Genomic DNA, 17353 nt, shown 5'->3' with positions numbered 1-17353 from the left:
TTTTTTTTTTTAAAGTGTTAATTGCATGCAGGGGATCACTGCAGTTTTCAGCTCTTTCATTTTAGTGTCTGTTTTCTTAAACTTCTAAATACCGCCTGATCATTACGCTTTGCTGACGGCATTTAGAATTGAACCTTTTGGAATTTGCATGTTTTAAGCAGATACTAAATGAAGGAAGATTTTACAGGAATTCATTTGTTCTATGCCTTCATATACAAACGAATGCATGCATGACATAAATTACTCTTTGAAAGCACAGCTGAAACTTTTTTCTTCTTCAGTCCCCTTCTCTGCCTTCAAATTATAATTATAATTGGTTATTTATAATGCGCTTAATGCCCAGAGGTTTCTAAGCGCGGACCTGGGGATAGAACCTGTGTTGCTCTGCGTTGTCTTGCTTCCAAGACGAGTGTATTGCCCCTCAACTATCCTCGCTAGGAAAATGTCCAGTACCAGTAAAGCAAGTCATCAAAGCGTTATGCTTTATTTTTATTTGTATGCCTTCGGTATTGCTCCACCAAATGTAAAATGACACCCTTTATGCCATTCACCAAAAACTACTGAGTTGCCATAAACAATGCTCTGCGTAAATCCAGGCTTTACCCGCTGCTTACTTATCGTGTGGAAGAATAGGATAAAAGGTTGAGGCAAAGGCAACAAAGGTGTTCTTCAGAAGCCAACCAACAACTTGAATAGACAGAGGGAAATATAGAACCACCAATCGATCCCTCAACAAAGGTGAAGAAACCTTTAAACAACAGACATAACAAGCTTCTGGTTCAACAAGTTCATTATTCAGGGAAGACATTCACTTCTATCGCCTATATTGAGGCATCAAAGACTCATGAGCCAACTCATTAAGCAAAAAAATACATCTTAAGTGCCAGGCTATTATTGAAGTCTATGTAAAAAAGGACGAGCATACTCGTCCTTGGTAACTTTAGTTAAATAATACAATTTAAAACACATGAGGCTGGTTAATCAGCCACAACATTGATACACCATCACTAAATCCCAAGAGCATTCTGTATAAAACACATCCATTTGTTGAGCAGTCTATTCAGAATACTTGCTCCTAAAGTGGCCAGTGCTGTGCCATTCACACTGAACATACCTCATTCAAAAGCACTACTCGACTCACATACCATTCATACTGTTCTCTTCATACCAAATTCACACTCAATACGTAAAAAAAACATTTAGAAATGCCCAAAATGTTTCTTTCCCTAAAGTGTTGGTGTGCTAAATCACTGGAAATCCGTCAGGGACTATTGGTTTTGTACAAATTAGCTCTTTCACTTAGGATGAGCCATCTCAATTTTCAGTTACAGTTCAAACTCCCAAGTCTTCAGTCCTTGGTGAAAACTGGTACTGATGCAAATGTGGCTGTCTTTCCCTATAATAGAACAACAGACAGTGGAAATCAACAGTCCATATGTCTATGAATCTAACTTTCGAACTATCGTCTTTCTTCAATCAATCAAAAAAGACGTTGCCCCAATTAATTGCGCTGGTCATCTCAAACCCTGGTCACCATCTCTTCCTAAAAAAACTCCACAACATCAAAGCTACAACTACAGGTCTTCCACCCTTTTCTTATGGGTTGAGGCTCTAAACCGTATCTTTCCATATAGTCACTTATACTGGCCATCTGCCCTCACACGGTTAAATACCTGGATAGTGGTCAAGTTTAAATTATCTAGTTCATTATGCCTACAAACTTCTAGTGTAACTCATATTTCCCCTTTGGCTGCCTTTAAAAAGACCTTAGCAGTGAAGATGGAAAAATGCAGCGTATTTCTTACCAAGCTCACAACTTTCTCCAAGCCTCTGCAATCGGGCTAGGGTCCTTCCATCCACCGATAGGGCATATGACCAGAGAGTCTCCTCAAAAACTTCAATTGGGAACGCTGAAAACCAAATAAGAAGATTCTAGACGTTGCCCTTAATACGTATGTTATTTCAATCATTGTTGGTCAAGTCTTCTACTCCTGACGAGTGCACAGAGAAGTCAGGTCTTGTTGCCTGCTGATCACAGTGTGTGCCACTGTCGTCTAGGTTTCCTTTACGAGCTTCCGAAATGGAGCTGTGGGTGTGTTGCAGGGCGTGCCGTCGCCTCTATCTTCCATTGGCTAACATGTCCGAAATCATTAATATTCCTAGCACCCGAATGGCATCGCCGGCAGAGGACACATACCAAACTGTCAGACAATCAGAGTAAAGCATAAAATTAGTCACCAATGAGTGAGGTCAATTCCTGTTACAGGTGTCGCTAATACAAAGTCCTAAAATGCACCACATGTCATTAAATATACTACGTAGGCGTCTTACCCTAGTTGTTAATGGGAGACGTTTCTTACTGCTTATACATGCATGGAGCGGCGGGCCGCCCCTTACAGCATCAAAGATTGTAAGCTTTACAAGGATCGATCCCCACTGTATCTCGTTCTCAACATAAACGCCCTGCCAACGATTCTGCTCTTACTAAAGAAACAAAAACGGAAATGTAATTAAACGAGATGTTCTAATGTTAACTGTCTAAGGGCACACATCTAAGAGCAGCCTCCTCGGCACGTTGGTATGTCAGGCACCTTTGGTTGCTGCCTTTAACCTTCCGTCTCTCACATATCTCGATTCTCCTTGGAGCCTGTCATGTTTGTTGATAGAGACTATCCACACCTAAGGGCAATCCTCTTTCTACCATTAACCAAGTCATCCTCTGTGCGGTCTAGCCCTCTCGTTGCATTCCACCGGTACTGAAACAGCGACCCCAGTTAGCGAGCAGTGCTAATTGTCATGCTGTTCGTGTTTCTGAGGCGAATTCAATCAATCAAGAACTGATTCAGTAGGTGAAGAAGTATTCACAGGGTTCCACCAACTTTTGGGAAATCTAGCTACCCGAATAGCAAAGTAAAAATATTCTTCATCACTCGATCACCCACTCGATTTTTTCATTGAGTCCTGTGAGTGTTGTGTTGGTCAAAAAAATGAGCGGCTGTTCTTTTTTGCAGACCCTTTATCTTTATTACTATCCGTTCCAGTTTTCAGTTTGTAAATGATTGACCATTTAAGGTCCTCCACACAATGTATGTGTTCAATCCAGTGGTCAACAAGTGGGGCACTAGAAGTGCGGTCTTAATGCAACTCCTATGCTTACTTATTCTCAGCTTTGCTTTTCTGTCTGTTTTGCCGATATAAAGTTTCTTGCACGGGCACCATATCACATAAATGATCATACTCGACTTGCAATTCGTATGTATTTTTCGTAGCCATGAGGTTTGAAGACATATGTCTACCGAGGTGCTTTTACATGTGAACGGGCAACACGTGCACCGTCCACAAGGATGGTGACCTACCATCTCGGGAAGCCCCCATTGTTGGGGTAAAGTTCTTGATTTTGATGGTCTCAGGGTGACATTGTTATGTGTTACATGGTCTTTGATATTCTGACTTCTTTTGAAGGCAATTATCGGTCTCGATATTGGCTGGGGGCTTTTCTCCAAAAGGTTCGAGTTTTTACCAATCATTTTTTTGATTGGGTTAGACAGGCGACAAAACATGTTTACGAACACTATTCTTTCAATTTTTTCTTTTTCCGCTGGCTGTTCTTTATATTCAAGGAGAGCCTCCATGTTGTTCTTATTAGCTCTCTTCAATGCATTTGTTTGAACTCTGGCTGGGTAACCTCTTTTGGTCAGGCTTTCTTGCATTCTACTAGCTCTCTTGCTGCTGTTTCTTTGCAACCTCAGAAATTGCCCCAGCAGAAGATTGTCCCGTCTGTGTCGTGGGTGGAAACTTGTATAATGGAATACCGAGTTTTTGTCAGTCTGTTTGTTGAATGGCTTCACGTATAGTTTTTTGTTTTCCGAATCAACAGTAATAGTGATATCCAGGAAATCTAGTGAACTTATGCTATAGTTGGAGATAAACTGTAGAACTCTGTCTTGCATATTTAACAACAAGCAGAAATTCTCAAGTTCCTTTCCAGATGACAAAAATGTCATCAATATATCGTCTCCATATTTTAATGTTGTTCACAAAAGGGTTGACGACATTCATAATTTTAGTGGTCTCAAAAGCCTCCATCTACAGAAGTCAAAAAGTGAAACTTGCACAGGTAACAGTGAAGCACAACACCACTGTATCACGTCACACGGTGAGGGCCAGCATCATCCTGGGAAATGCACCAGTTAGACACTAGGGGTCAGTGTGAAGTTGCTTTTTTACTCGCCATGCACAGTCAGGAGGAGAATACTCCCCACAGGAGACCAGTCACAATGAAGTCTGCCCAGCTCAGAGACAAGATTCTGTTAAGGCTCTTGTGAAGGGTGTTCATCTGCTAGAGGAATCGCCCAGATTTGTTTGACATTTTATGAACTCTAGTAAATGGTTTCGGCCGTCACAGACAGATTTGCTATATTCTCACTTTCAGACAATGCTGTGTGTTTTAAAAAAACTGGTGTTGGTTGGCTTGTACCCAGATGGGCCTTGTGGCCATTGGGTGTAAAATTGAACTTATCAATATTCACGTATCAGGCACCTCATGCATACTTGCAGTTGGGCATCAATAATTGTCATGCTATCAGAATGTTAGCAGGGATGGGGCTACACTTTTAGAAAGTGCCTCTGCCGATTTGTTCACTTAAAAGGTGAAATCCTGTTTTTAGTTGGAAAAAACGTTGTGGGTTGTGTGCTGTGTTTGTCTCGCTTATATGATTCAAATTGTGGCTGCCTTGGTAAGTAGTGTGGGGCTGGGTAGAAGTTAAGAAACCACTACTCATCCCTGTACTCCTGCAGAGCAGTAGTCATTTGGCAAAGCTCTCCTCTGTGGAACAGTCATATAAGCGAAGTGATATGATGCTTCTCTGCAATTAAGCACTCACAAAGTGGTGATGTGACCCTTCTAAGTGGGGAAGGCCGGGACACGTGGTGATGCATTTCGACTCGGCGGCAGAGCTGTGGAAAATGCTGAAGCCATTTTCATGGCTAGGCGAGCGATGAACAATTGCAGATACACCCGTCACTAAATGGGAACATTTGGTGGTGTAGCTCATTTGTGGTGGGGGTTGCAATAAACACTGGAGGTGCAGATTTACTCAGAAAAGGAGCCTTTACAGACTTTATGGCTAGCCTTGTAAATTGCTCTGGCGGTTGTCTTCTGTGGGAGAGATAGCAAACATGGATCCTCCACCCCAGATATGTGGGTCAACATTGGCACTCAATATACCATGTTTGCTGTCGGTCAATGTCATCATCTACTGTGAAGGCTTGGGCTAATACATACATTCTGCCATGTTTCAGTTGCTTTCTGGGAGGCACTATTTGTATTGTTAATAACCCCCAGCACACATCAGTACACCAGCAGAGATGAAGCAATTAAGTTGGTCCCAAGCTTCCTATGGCATCTGTGATTAATGGCAACCGGTGCTGATGGGAGAAAGGCGCTGCTATTTCACTTGCATAACGAAATTCCAACTGTAACATTTGTCGTTTTTATTTAGACATGCTGTTTTCTATTTGGCAAGAATGTGACAGGCAAGGCCCCCTTCATCATGCCATGCATGTGCCATAGTTGAAGGCATCCACAGGCTCAAGGCCTGCCTCACCTTGATCCAATCATGGATGTCCAGTGCTTACCTGAAGCTCGACCACTCCAAGACCAAATTCCTACTACTGACCAACAACACCGAACACCCAGACATCCAGACATGGCTCTCTGCTATGAACCTCAAGGGCTCCACACCCTAGCTGGCCACCTGCAACAAGTGCCCTGAGTTTGCATAGTTTACATTGACAGACAACTTTCCTTCAAAAAGCAGACAGCAAGGAAGACACAAACTGCTTGGTGCCAACTTTTCGCTCCTGCAGAAATGTAAGCCCTTCCACCCATAAATCAACTTCAGATCTGCTGACCAAGCCTTGGCCTTCTCCCAGCTGGATGGTAGCAATGCCTTTTTGTAAGGCCTTCCCGCAACTGCCCTGGCATCCCAGAGATGTGTCCTGCATGCTGCAGCACAATGCATCAAAGGCAAATTCTAACAAATCAGCCAGACTCTCACTGAACTACACTGGCTCCCACTGCAAGCCTGCATCATCTTCAAATCCTGATGACTCATCTACAAGGCTGTCACCCTGAAGTCCGTAAGCTACCAGGAAACTCAGCATCTCCAGAGGCCTACGATCCACCGAAAGTAAAGACATGTGCAGACTTGAACTCTGCTAGTGCAGGAAGAAAATAACCACAGGACAGGCCATCTCTGTCTATGAACAAGACCCTGGAACCTCCTCCCTGTCAACATCAGACTCACTCCCTTATTTATTTATTTATTTTGGATTCATAAAGCGTGAACTGTGGTCCAAATGCATCAAGGCGCTGAGCGGGGGAGCAGTACACAGAACACAACCACAACCCAAGAAACAATGAGAGAACCGAAAAGATAGGTCTTTAGTAACTTCCTGAAAGGAAGCTAAACGGTCTGAGCTCACAAATGGAGTGACAAAGCATTCCATAAGGTGGGGGCCAATAACGAAAAGGATCGACCACCCAAACGGTTGCACCAAAATTTGGGAATTTCCAACAGGATATGTATTTCTGACCATAGGCTTCAGGCGGGATTATACCTCACCAATTTCTTTCCACAAATAGTGAGGCCCAACGTTATGGAAAGCATGTTGCATGATACACAACATCTTGAACCGAATCCTCGCTCCCATCGGAAGCCAGTGGAGCTGAAGAAACAGAGCAGAAGAAGAAGTCAGTCACAGGGCTTGAAGAGCAAGTCGAGCCGCCGCATTAATAGGACTTGAAGTCTCGGAATTTGATACTTCGGCTGTCCTAATACCGTTCCGTTGCTGTATTCTACTGATCTCATTACGGAAGAAGTTACTAGTGTAGTACGATTTTTCCTCGGAAGCAAGGGAAGAATTTTTTGCAGGGCTTTCAGTTTTACAAAGCCCGTCTCACATATAGTGGAAATTTGGGCTTCACGCGATCCGTCAGGTAAGAGTTTCACACCCAAGCTTAACAGAAGCACAGTGTACCAGACAGCAGCCTTAAGATTCTGGCCAGTATTGTGCATTTCAAAGAAGGTCACTACCAATCGGACCAACCACCAGCACCTCAGTTTTGTTTCCATTAAGCTGGAGCCAGTTTGCTGCCATCCAGCAACCCTCCCACTCCAGGCAGTTACGCAACTGACTGGGAGGCGTGTTCAGGGGGGAAACCAGTCGAAATATCAGCTGTGTGTCATCAGTATAGGAATAAAAGAGCACACCACACTCAGAGATAAGGTTGGCCAACATCCACACATATAAGTTAAATGATAAAGGGGATAAGGCCGACCCTTGCAGGACTCCACAAAGCAGCTGAACAAGGGAAGAGAAACATCCCTGAAAGGAGCCAGTCTGAGAACGGCCCTCAAGAAAGGACTTAAACCAGGCCAAAATGGGTCCGATGATACCCACCTGCTCCAGCATACCTAGCAATATATGATGATCTACTGTATCAAAGGCCGCAGAGAGAACAAGGAGGATAAGAACCCCATTCTCTCTGCGGTCCTACAACAGTGCAAGGTCGTCTAGTAGCAATATCATGACTGATTACATCCCCATTTTGGGGTGGAAGCAGACTGAAACAGATGAAGACAATCATTGGTGTCTAGAAAGCTCGGAATTTGAGGCGTGATCACCACCTCCATCAGCTTCATAATAGCCGGAAGCAGGGAAATAGGCCTATAGTTGGCCGAATCTCACAGATCCAGGTTGGCTTTCTTAAGAAGTGGCAAAACCACTGCATGCTTTAAAGCATCCGGGACACACCCTGTACAGAAGGAATGCTGTAAAGCAGCCATCAGCATGCTAGAAAAACTCTGCGGGAGGGTATTTAAGATGCGAAGGGGAACCACATCACAAGGCGAGGCAGATTTAAGGCCAGCAAGAGCCATCAGAATAGATGTTTCATAAATGGGATCCAGTTTAAAGAACTTAACCCCAGCCCGAATGGCTGGGCCACTACTCAGACCATTGAACCTTGTGTTCCCTTCTACTTGCTGAACCTTGATGCCCTTTCCGAATCTCAAGAATTTGTTCATAGAAAAAGGTGCTGATTTCATTGCACCTGGCTTGACTGTTCTGTGGCAGAACAGAGTCCCCCACAGGGCAAGCCAAAATCACTTTAGCCACTCTAAAAAGCTCACGAGAAGCACAAGCTGCTTCAGTGATTCTTGAAGCATAATATTTAGCCTTACCATCACAAATCATCTGATGATATCGAAGGGCTGCTTGCTTATATTGGCTAAGGGAAACTATCTTGTAGTGTCAAATGGGAAATTATATCGTGCCTCCTATTGTGATGAATATATGTATATTGGCCTACACCAAGGTGCTTTTAAGCCACTTGCAAAGAAATCCGTGTTGCAAGGTCCCGACCTTAGAATCAATGTAAGTCGCCATTTTAGGTTCTCTCTGCAAAGTCACCCTGTGAGCTAAAATGGTGGACAGTGTCATTCTGAAAATGTAACATGGCCGTCTTGACCTCTGTGAATAAACTAATGAACTAATGTGTAACTTGCCTGCAGGCCACTTATTAGGGTCATAAACTGAGAACTTGTTCTTCGTTGACCTGTGTGTAAAGGACTACTTGTGCCAATGAAGCTAATCCATGAGCATATGTTACGAACAATGTATTCAAATACTGAGCTGAGACATCTGTTTAAACTACATTGTACAGATGTTTGAGAAGGTCTCTATAAGAAATCCTAAAGTACACTGTTGCCATTAAGGCTTGTTGGCGAATGTATTAAAGGCAAACCCTAAGCGTACAGATGTGTGAACTCGGCACGAACCCTAGATCCGTAATGTATTAACAAATATTAACCCACAGTGGGGTTGGACATCATGTTCTCAAAGGTATATAAGGTACGACTATTCTAATGTACAGTCCCACTCACTGAGCACACTGAACCACGCTGGAGTTTGCTGTGTTGTACTGAGGGCCGATAGCTATCCGTTGTTTTGTCCTTTGAAACTGTTCAGTATAAAAAGATCTTTGTATGTTCCTTTGTAACCCATGTTCGGTGTTTTTCCTTTTGGGGTACTCAGCCTCAATATTTTCTCTTTGTTTTCCCAGTAGTTCCGTCGCCACTGTCGCTCCAAACGCCTGCATGACTGCTTCTGCAGCCGGAGTTCGGGAGAATACCAAGCCTCAGAGGGCTTCAGTCTTCCGAAGAAAGGAAGATTTGGGGCTACTTTATCAGCCTTTAGTTCCAGAGAATTAAGAAAGGAACATAAAGGGTCCAGCCCCTTTTCAATAGGACTGTGGCATTCCTCAGAGAGGTGTTCGGTTAACTCCACTGAATCGACCTTATGCCACCTTCTACGGAGCTGAATTCCAGTTCAAGAGAGAGAAGAGCACAATACCCTCTTCTTCAAAGAAGGGTTCCTTCATGATGCCTAGGTCCACGAATCCTCCACTCCCCACCCCTACTGAGACTGGGGGATCTGTTCCCCACTGTACACCGTTTGGTTGCTCATAGATCCCTTGCTGCTAACGCCCCCCTTCCCTGTTGTTACAACCCCACTCCCTTATGTCTCTTCTTACCTCACTGTGTTCTTCCCCCAATGATTGTAAAGCACTCTGTTGCTTCCTATAGCTAGGTCTGGGCTCAATAAATAACCTAATAATAATTTAAAAATCCTAATTAAGATAGCCATACCATGCATTGAGTTTTGGTGCTAGTACAAAACTAATACCTTTTGAAAAAAAAGTCAAAGCTGTCTGTGGAGTTCCTTTGTTATTTTATGTATATATATACTGTATTATATTTATATGAATGGTATTTTCGTTCCTCACATTGTGAAGTGCTTTACCTTTTCTTGGGTTTTGCAAATATGTTATTAATTTCCAATTAGCCTTAAATGTGAATTATTTCAAAATACAGCACCTCCATTGGTAGTTATATCCCATATGTGGTATTGTATTTGTATGTTGTATTTATTGAGCTAAAATAGCACTTTCTCCAACGCGCTGAACAAACATGTCAGAAATATAGAGAAAGAGGTCATAGAACGAATAAGGAGAAGAAACTGATTCCAATTCTAAGGAGCTACAAGTGGGAGTGACTGGAATGGGATTGAGCACAAGAAGGTCTAGGAAGAGCAGGGAGAACATGAGACTGGCAATGGAGAGAGTGAGAAGTATAGAGTATAGAGAGAAATGAGACAGGTGCAGCTTAAAGATGATACAGAGGAAATGAAACAGTAGCCGAAAGGGAGCCAGTGAAGAGAAGCAAGTGCAATAGAAACAGGATCCTGAGGTTAGAGGTGAGAAACCAAGCAAACAGACGTGTAAAGATAGAGCTGAAAGGGGCCAGCGAGTATACGGGAAGACCGGCCAAGAGAGCCGAGCAGCAGTCAAGAGATGGGAAGATTAACAAACACATGTCTCGTAGTTTGAAAGAACAGCAAAGGATGACGGGAGTGAGCAGTGATGGAAATATGAGAGGAGAAAGAAAAAGAAGAATCACATTTTACTTCAAGATTATGAGGAACAAAACAGGAAGCTGAGCAAAGGAAACAAGAAACACAATGGAGGAATAGACGGGGATGGTGCAGAGGCACGAACAAAAATGGAATTTCTTTATTGGGAGGATTCAGGTTGAGAGTAAGGCTAGACATACATGTCTGGGTGGCCAGGAGGCAGGATGAAAGAGTAGAATGAAAAGAATCCTAGAAAGAAGAGAAGAACAACAAGATTTGAGAGTCGTCAGTGTAGAAATGATAAGGAAGATGTAAGGAGCCAGGAATGAGACGCGGACACAGAGAGCTCATAGTTTTGGCTATAAAAATTTATTTTTAAAAAAGGGGGTTGGACAATGCCTAGCTGTCCCTACCCTAAGAGGTATTTCCCTACCTCAACCACAAACAAAGGGTCTGTCCCATGTCAAGATGCCCACAGCCAAATGTCCTGTGTCCGAAATACTATCCTAGCCCTCACCCTCTACAAGTAACTCTAATGTGATAAAGATAATGAGCCTCATTATGAGGGTAGCGGTAGCCGTGCCTGTCTTACAGGCACGGCTGCCGCCGGTATCCATTTAGTTTCCAGCACTCGCCATTGGGTAATTACCGGGTCATGCCGAGTTTGGCGGACCAGGTAATTGCCCATTCGCGTGTGCCAGTAATAAAGGACACCCCATCCCCATTCAGCCCCATAGGGCTGAATAGGAATGGGGAAGGTGGTAATAATGGTACCGGTGCTACCCTCATGTTCTGCTCGTGGGTGCCGGTACGGCCACCAGGTGAGACCTGGTGGCTCTAAGGGCACCTGCGAGCAGAATGCCTAGTATGGCGGTACGGTAGCAACGGTGCCGGTAGCGATACCGGCGCCATTGTTGCCTTACCGCCATACTTGTAATGAGGCCCAATGTCTTTGGGCTTGAAAGTGCACAAATGTTAAAGATCAAATGAAAAATGTAACTCCAACATGAAAGTTCACAATTCTGGGGATGGTTCCCTTCACCAGGTTTCTCTTCATCAACACAATGAATCAATTACACAACCAAAGTTATTTATAGCCGAAGAGGATAACAACCATCTCTTGGCATTACAGTTCACTCCTGGGGCGCGGTCTCCCTTCCCTAGGTTTCTTTAAAACACTAAGAAACTCCTGAGTCTTCCGTGGCGGGGGTTCTCTGGTCAACAAAACAACGTAGACTTGGCTTTGCCTGCTTTAATCCCTTGCCAGAACTTTATCATGTGATTCACAATACACCCTTGCAAACTTGACTTTGGGCCTCATCACATGGTAGGTGGTAAGGGATTACCAGCACCGGTAAGGGCACCGGGGCCGGTAATCCCTTACCGCCCTACTACGAGGTCCCTTAGTGGGTCCCTCCCCTAACGGCTGGTTTTATCAGGCGTTAGGGGGGGGACCCGCTAAGGTACTTCAGAGCTAATAACGGTACCGCAAATTGCGGTACCGTTATTAGCTCCTTCCGCATTCCCATTGAGCCCTATGGGGCTCAAATGGGAATGGGGAATGGTTCCCGGAATGGGGACTTACCGGGTCCTCCAGGGTCGGAATGACCCGGTAAATCTCTATTCCGGGAACACGGACCTGGAATGCGGTAAGGGGGTAGCCATGGCGCTAATAGCGCCATTGGCTACCACCTACCGTGTAATGAGGCCCTTTGTCTTGCATTCACCTTGGTGTATATTTTCTTGCATTCACTTTGTTATTATTCTGAAGACATTGGGTCTCAAATTCCATTTCATTCACTTTGCTTGCTTTCATCTGTCCTTTATAAAGTTTCTGGAGCGTCCCAGCTCCCCAGTTTTCTTTCTTTGGATTTACCGGCTTTCCTTGGCGTTCTCCAGCTCTTCCACAGTAAACAGGTTGCAGAGTTCCAGGGTCCTGCTTTCCTTTCACTGACTCGTTGGCTTTGCTCAGCTGCTCCCACGTCCCTCGAGGCTCCCGCTTTGCTGTGGGGCTCTTTTCCATGTTCGGGCGGCTTTGGTACTGCTGCTGGGCTCCCACAGCCACCAGGGAGACTTCCCTCTTCTTCCTGTCAAGGCTCTGACAGAGCGAGTGCAGTCTTCCTTCCTTCACTGTCCCCCTGCACCAGCAGGCTCCATGGTCTGCTTTGTGGCTCGGTTGTCCCTCAGTCCGCACCAAGAAGACAAAGCTTTCCCAGGCAGCGACTCTGCTGTCCATGCTGGTTGGGATGTTTAAATGTCCTGGGGCCTATCACAGGTTTGCAAACACTAGAGCAGGTGATGTGCTTTTCAGACTCATTGATCCTCATTACTCCATTCAGTCTCCTCATCCCAGTATTTCTATGCATATGGGATTGATAGGCAGTTCTTAGAAGCTTACTCATGGAGTATTGATAAATGCCATTAGTAGATTTGGTGGAGGTTTGAAGAGAACAATCACAGTAAGCCATAAGAGCTTGCGATATGGAGGGGACTTCCCTAAAAGAGAAACGGGGCTATATGCTCTCACCTGACGATGTTGTGTCATCTCACCTGACAATGTCGTGTCATCCCCGGAGGGTTGCCTTCACCCATGTGGTCCTCCCTCATATAGTCACCCTCAGGGCCAGGCACAGGTAGTGGCTGCTGTCCCCTGGCCACATTGGGAGAGGCTACCTCTGGGAAAGGAGTGATGACATTGTCAGATTCATCACAACGAATAAAAGAAAAGATAATTAATGAAAGAGGAAGTGTGTAAATGTGAGAACAAAAGTAGACCAGGACAAGACCTTGGGGACCCATATTGGAGAGGAGGCACAGAAAAGTGTTGGCCAGATCAGGAAGCAGAATAGGCCCGGTCAGTGGACAGCAGAGCCAGTAAACCTCAAAGAATGGAATGATCCACCATCTTGAAAGAAGCTGATAGGTCAAGCAAGACAAGAAGTGACTAATGTTTAGAGTGAGGAGCAGAGAGCAGAAAATTAGAGACATAAAGAAGGGCAGTTTCAGATGGCAAAAACCAGATTGGTATACATGTAAAATGAATGGTGATCAAGGTAGGAGAAGATTTGAATATATAGCACGTTCAAGTAATTTGGAAAGAAAGCAAAGGAGAAAATACAAATAGAAATTAGTTGGAGTTGAAGGATCAAGTTAAGGTTTTTTAAAGATAGGGTGGTAGTTACATACCTAAACTCAGAAGAACAGGTCCCCGATCATATTGAAATATTAGAGAGGGCAGTAAAGTAAAGAAGCAAGGAAGAGTATACTGAGGCTAAAAGAGGCAAGGGAAGGGAATCAGAAGAGGCACTCGTAGGGCCAGCATGTGACATAAAACTAGCCATGTCAGAATCAAATAAAAGGGACATATCAGAGAGAGAAACAGATGAACTTGGAAAGTTTGACTAAAGAGGTTAAGAGTGCAGAGAGGAAGGCAAGAAACAAGAATAAAGGAGGGAACGCTTCCTGATAAAGTAAGTTGCAAAGTTGCAAGCTACGAGAGATTATGAAAGAGAAGAATGCGTAGGTGGAGATTACCTAATCTAATTGAGAACCTGAAAAAGATGACAAAGATAAGCAGAGAGAGTAAGAGTACAATCAGCATAATATAGCTTCCTATCAAGAAATAAAGACGTGTCACAGAACACATGAAGTGAGGATTAAGATTCAAGGACAACAGAACGCTTGGATGTCTTCTGGTGTCTCTAGCGTAGCAAAAAGAGCAATAAAGAGAACGGAGTGCAGAAGCATGCGAAGGCTGAGGAGACTTACGTGAAAGAGAGCAATTTCTAGTCAGATGGAGAGTGTTCAGGGAAGAACAAAGATGAGATGAGAAAGTAGAAGCAACAGAATCAGTGGAAAGAAGAGCAACGTTACAAAGAGAGGGAAGAGAAGCAGAGAGAGAACAAAGAACATTACTTGTATCTAAAGACCAGGTCAACAAAAAGGAGCTATTGGGGAGTGAAAAAGAGTTGAATAAGGAGGAGAAATGCAAAAGGCGAGCAGAAAATAATCAAAGAAATGACTAGGAAATGTTGAACCTGTGAAAATGGGGGAAGTACAGGAAAACTGTAATCGAGAGAAGAAACAGATAGAGGAGTTGAAACTTGATAGAAATAGTGTTGAGCACAGAAAGAAAAGAAGACAAGACTCGTAAATATGGTTTTCAGTGCTGCATTGTGACTGTTTGTGTAACTACTGTACGCTTTGGGCCTCATTACAAGTACGACGGAGTGGGAAAATATTGGCGTTAACGGAATTACTGCCAATATTCCTGCTCTGCCATACTACGAGTATGGCCCGGGAGTGGAGGATTTACCTCCAGCATTGTGCTGGACGTAAATCCTCCAAGTCTCGGCCAACAAATCAGCACAATCGTCAGAATTACTGCTCCAGAATTACCACCCTGGTCATTCTGCCAAAAAAGCCCCATATAGCCCTATGGACTCATAATACATGGGGATTTACACCGGCACTTCCACTTGTAATCCGAAGATAATTTCGCCAGACCAAGTGGCGTTAATGGTAATTCAGTTGGACGGTATTGCAGAAGAATTACCGCTGGAATACCGCCCAACTCGTAATGAGGCCCTTTGTCTTTTTGCACCTAATAGTTGAGATACATTATCAAATAAAGTTTTGCCTACAGCTGAAAAATCCTAAAAGAAACATTTACATTCAAGGTCATTAATGTTCGTGTACTAGCAGTCTTACCAATTTCACAGCTTGAACATTTAGTAAAGAATTCCAGTTTAGTCCAATCAAACACTTTCTGTAAATATGCTGGCACAATGGGGGGGTTACGGTGGGCGTCAATAGCACTGAAACGTTTTATTATAAACTATCAATCTGCCTGTGTTTGCCATTTTCAGAAACACCACAACTCTGCATGATTGGCCATTACTGGATTTCATAAAGATATTGGAGCCCTTGGCTTGTATAACAACCGCCGTTGTCGACAATTATTTATCATGCATTAGACATTGGCATTCCGTATTTCTCTCAGAGCAGTTAAGCCATGTCAGACATACAACATGTATATACTGAATGTGGTCTGTTATTAGGCAAAGACAACATACTGCACTTTAGACAGACACACCAGCACATCTGTGCACTATTTTGGGCCTAAGTAGTCTCTTTCCATGCTGGGCATGGATGATGCTCATCATTTCATCATTAGGCTGCTCCATGTCATTTAACAGGGGGTCGCGGCACCTGCAACCTAACGCAGTGGCCCGGGCACAAAGGCACCACAAAGAGGAGGAGAGGCGATGTAGCCATTCTTTTAAGCACGTTGGTGTTAAGGCACTCGGCATTCTCTGTAGCAAGTGGTATAATGGGGCAGGGTTCAAACGTTGGCATGCTCTTCATCAACTCAGCGAGTACCTCATTCACTTGTTGATGCTTAAAATAAATGGTCCCAACTTTCGATCCAATCCACTAATGGTATTTTGAGCAAATTTAGAAAACAGAAAATGTTACAGTTTTTCATTTTGTATTTGTTTATTGAATTACTTCATCCACAGCTTTTTACTGGGTGGGTCTTTGTATAACGAATGATTTTGGGTGGTGCTGGAAATAAGCGAAGGGCACTTATGTTTTTTGGGAATTATTCATTCTTTTTATTTATTCACTGCACTTATTACAGTGCATTGTCAACTGGTCTTACAGTTTTTGATTATAATCATAGCTAATGAACATTTAATTTAAAACCCAGTACAGGGAACCTCAAAACCATACAGTAGGGTTGTAAGTACAAGTCACTTAGGGTGTCTGGAGTCCAGCATAATGTGTTTGTGGCAATACTGCAGAAGAACCTCTCACAGCTGGAATACTGCCTCATAGGTAAGCACCGGGACAAGGAAGAGGGACATGGAGGTAATGGTCTGTGCTTGGGTTTAATGCCTGGCTTACGTATTGGTAATCCTCATCACTGCCCCAAATTGTGTGCTGCGCCACTGGTTTACATCAAGGGTATTTGGCACTACATCCTTGCATGGCCTTCTCTGAAGAGTGTGGCGTAGGTGTTCATTCAAGCACACAGGCATTTGGTCACCCATTCTTCTCCGTAGTATTGGTGGCTTATGGGGTTGTGAGCCTGCATGGTGTACTTGTGGTAGATTGGAGAGTGGGGTTCAGACCTGGCGTACGCCTCATCAACTGGCTGAATAACTCAATAACTCTGTTACCCCCTAAATCAACTAGGGCTAAGCTTCCAGTCCACTCTACCAATGTTATTTGACTGTCTTTAGTAAACAGTACATTTTACATTGGAGTTACTTATTTATTATTGTTTTAATGTATCCCCTACTTTTAAATTGGTGTTTTTTTACATTGTCTAGTTTTTCTGGGTATGGGGAGTGGTAAATAGGCATAGGAGGTCATGTTTGTTTAAATCTATTGTTTGCATGTATTCCCTGAATAATAGGACAGTCAAGAGGTCAAGAAGTTGTTATGAAGTGTCTTTTGTCAGTGCGTTAGTGGACGCCGTGACAGATGAACATTTATTTCCCATCAGCGAGCTAACACTTTGTGTCCTAGAATAGAAATTGGGGCATATTTGCATGCACTACACAACTCACACAGGCATCCTGTGCTTGTGGAGGCCATTGAGAAGCCGTCCGGTAATGTTCATAAAATCGGTCTGCACTTTTCAAGTGCCCCCAGATTACCAGCCCCTTCGGAAGCAGTGTTCCCCTGAAGACGCCCTCTCCTCACTTCATTACGCCACCCGTTCAGATGCGAGTGCTCAGTGCCAAGGCCTATACCTAAGTAGCCAGAAATCGTGCATGTTAAATCTTGCCAACACCCTGTAAGAAACAGTAGGTTGTTGGACACTTGGCAGCAGGTTAACATCTGCGCTTCAATGGGGCGCTCCCAC

At 43.9% G+C, this 17353-nt stretch overlaps 1 protein-coding gene across 1 annotated transcript in view; it reads right to left on the bottom strand.

Annotated features, from left to right (window-relative positions):
• The window catches only part of LOC138510328 (uncharacterized), a 746277-nt gene that overhangs the window by 548282 nt on the left and 180642 nt on the right, over positions 1-17353 (bottom strand). The window lies entirely within an intron of this gene.

The sequence above is a fragment of the Ambystoma mexicanum genome, chromosome 6p (assembly GCF_040938575.1).
Source record: "Ambystoma mexicanum isolate Mex_15411 chromosome 6p, UKY_AmexF1_1, whole genome shotgun sequence".
NCBI classification, from domain to species: domain Eukaryota; kingdom Metazoa; phylum Chordata; class Amphibia; order Caudata; family Ambystomatidae; genus Ambystoma; species Ambystoma mexicanum.
The sequence above is the reverse complement of the archived record's forward strand: the minus strand, read 5'-3'. Positions and strand labels throughout refer to the sequence as shown.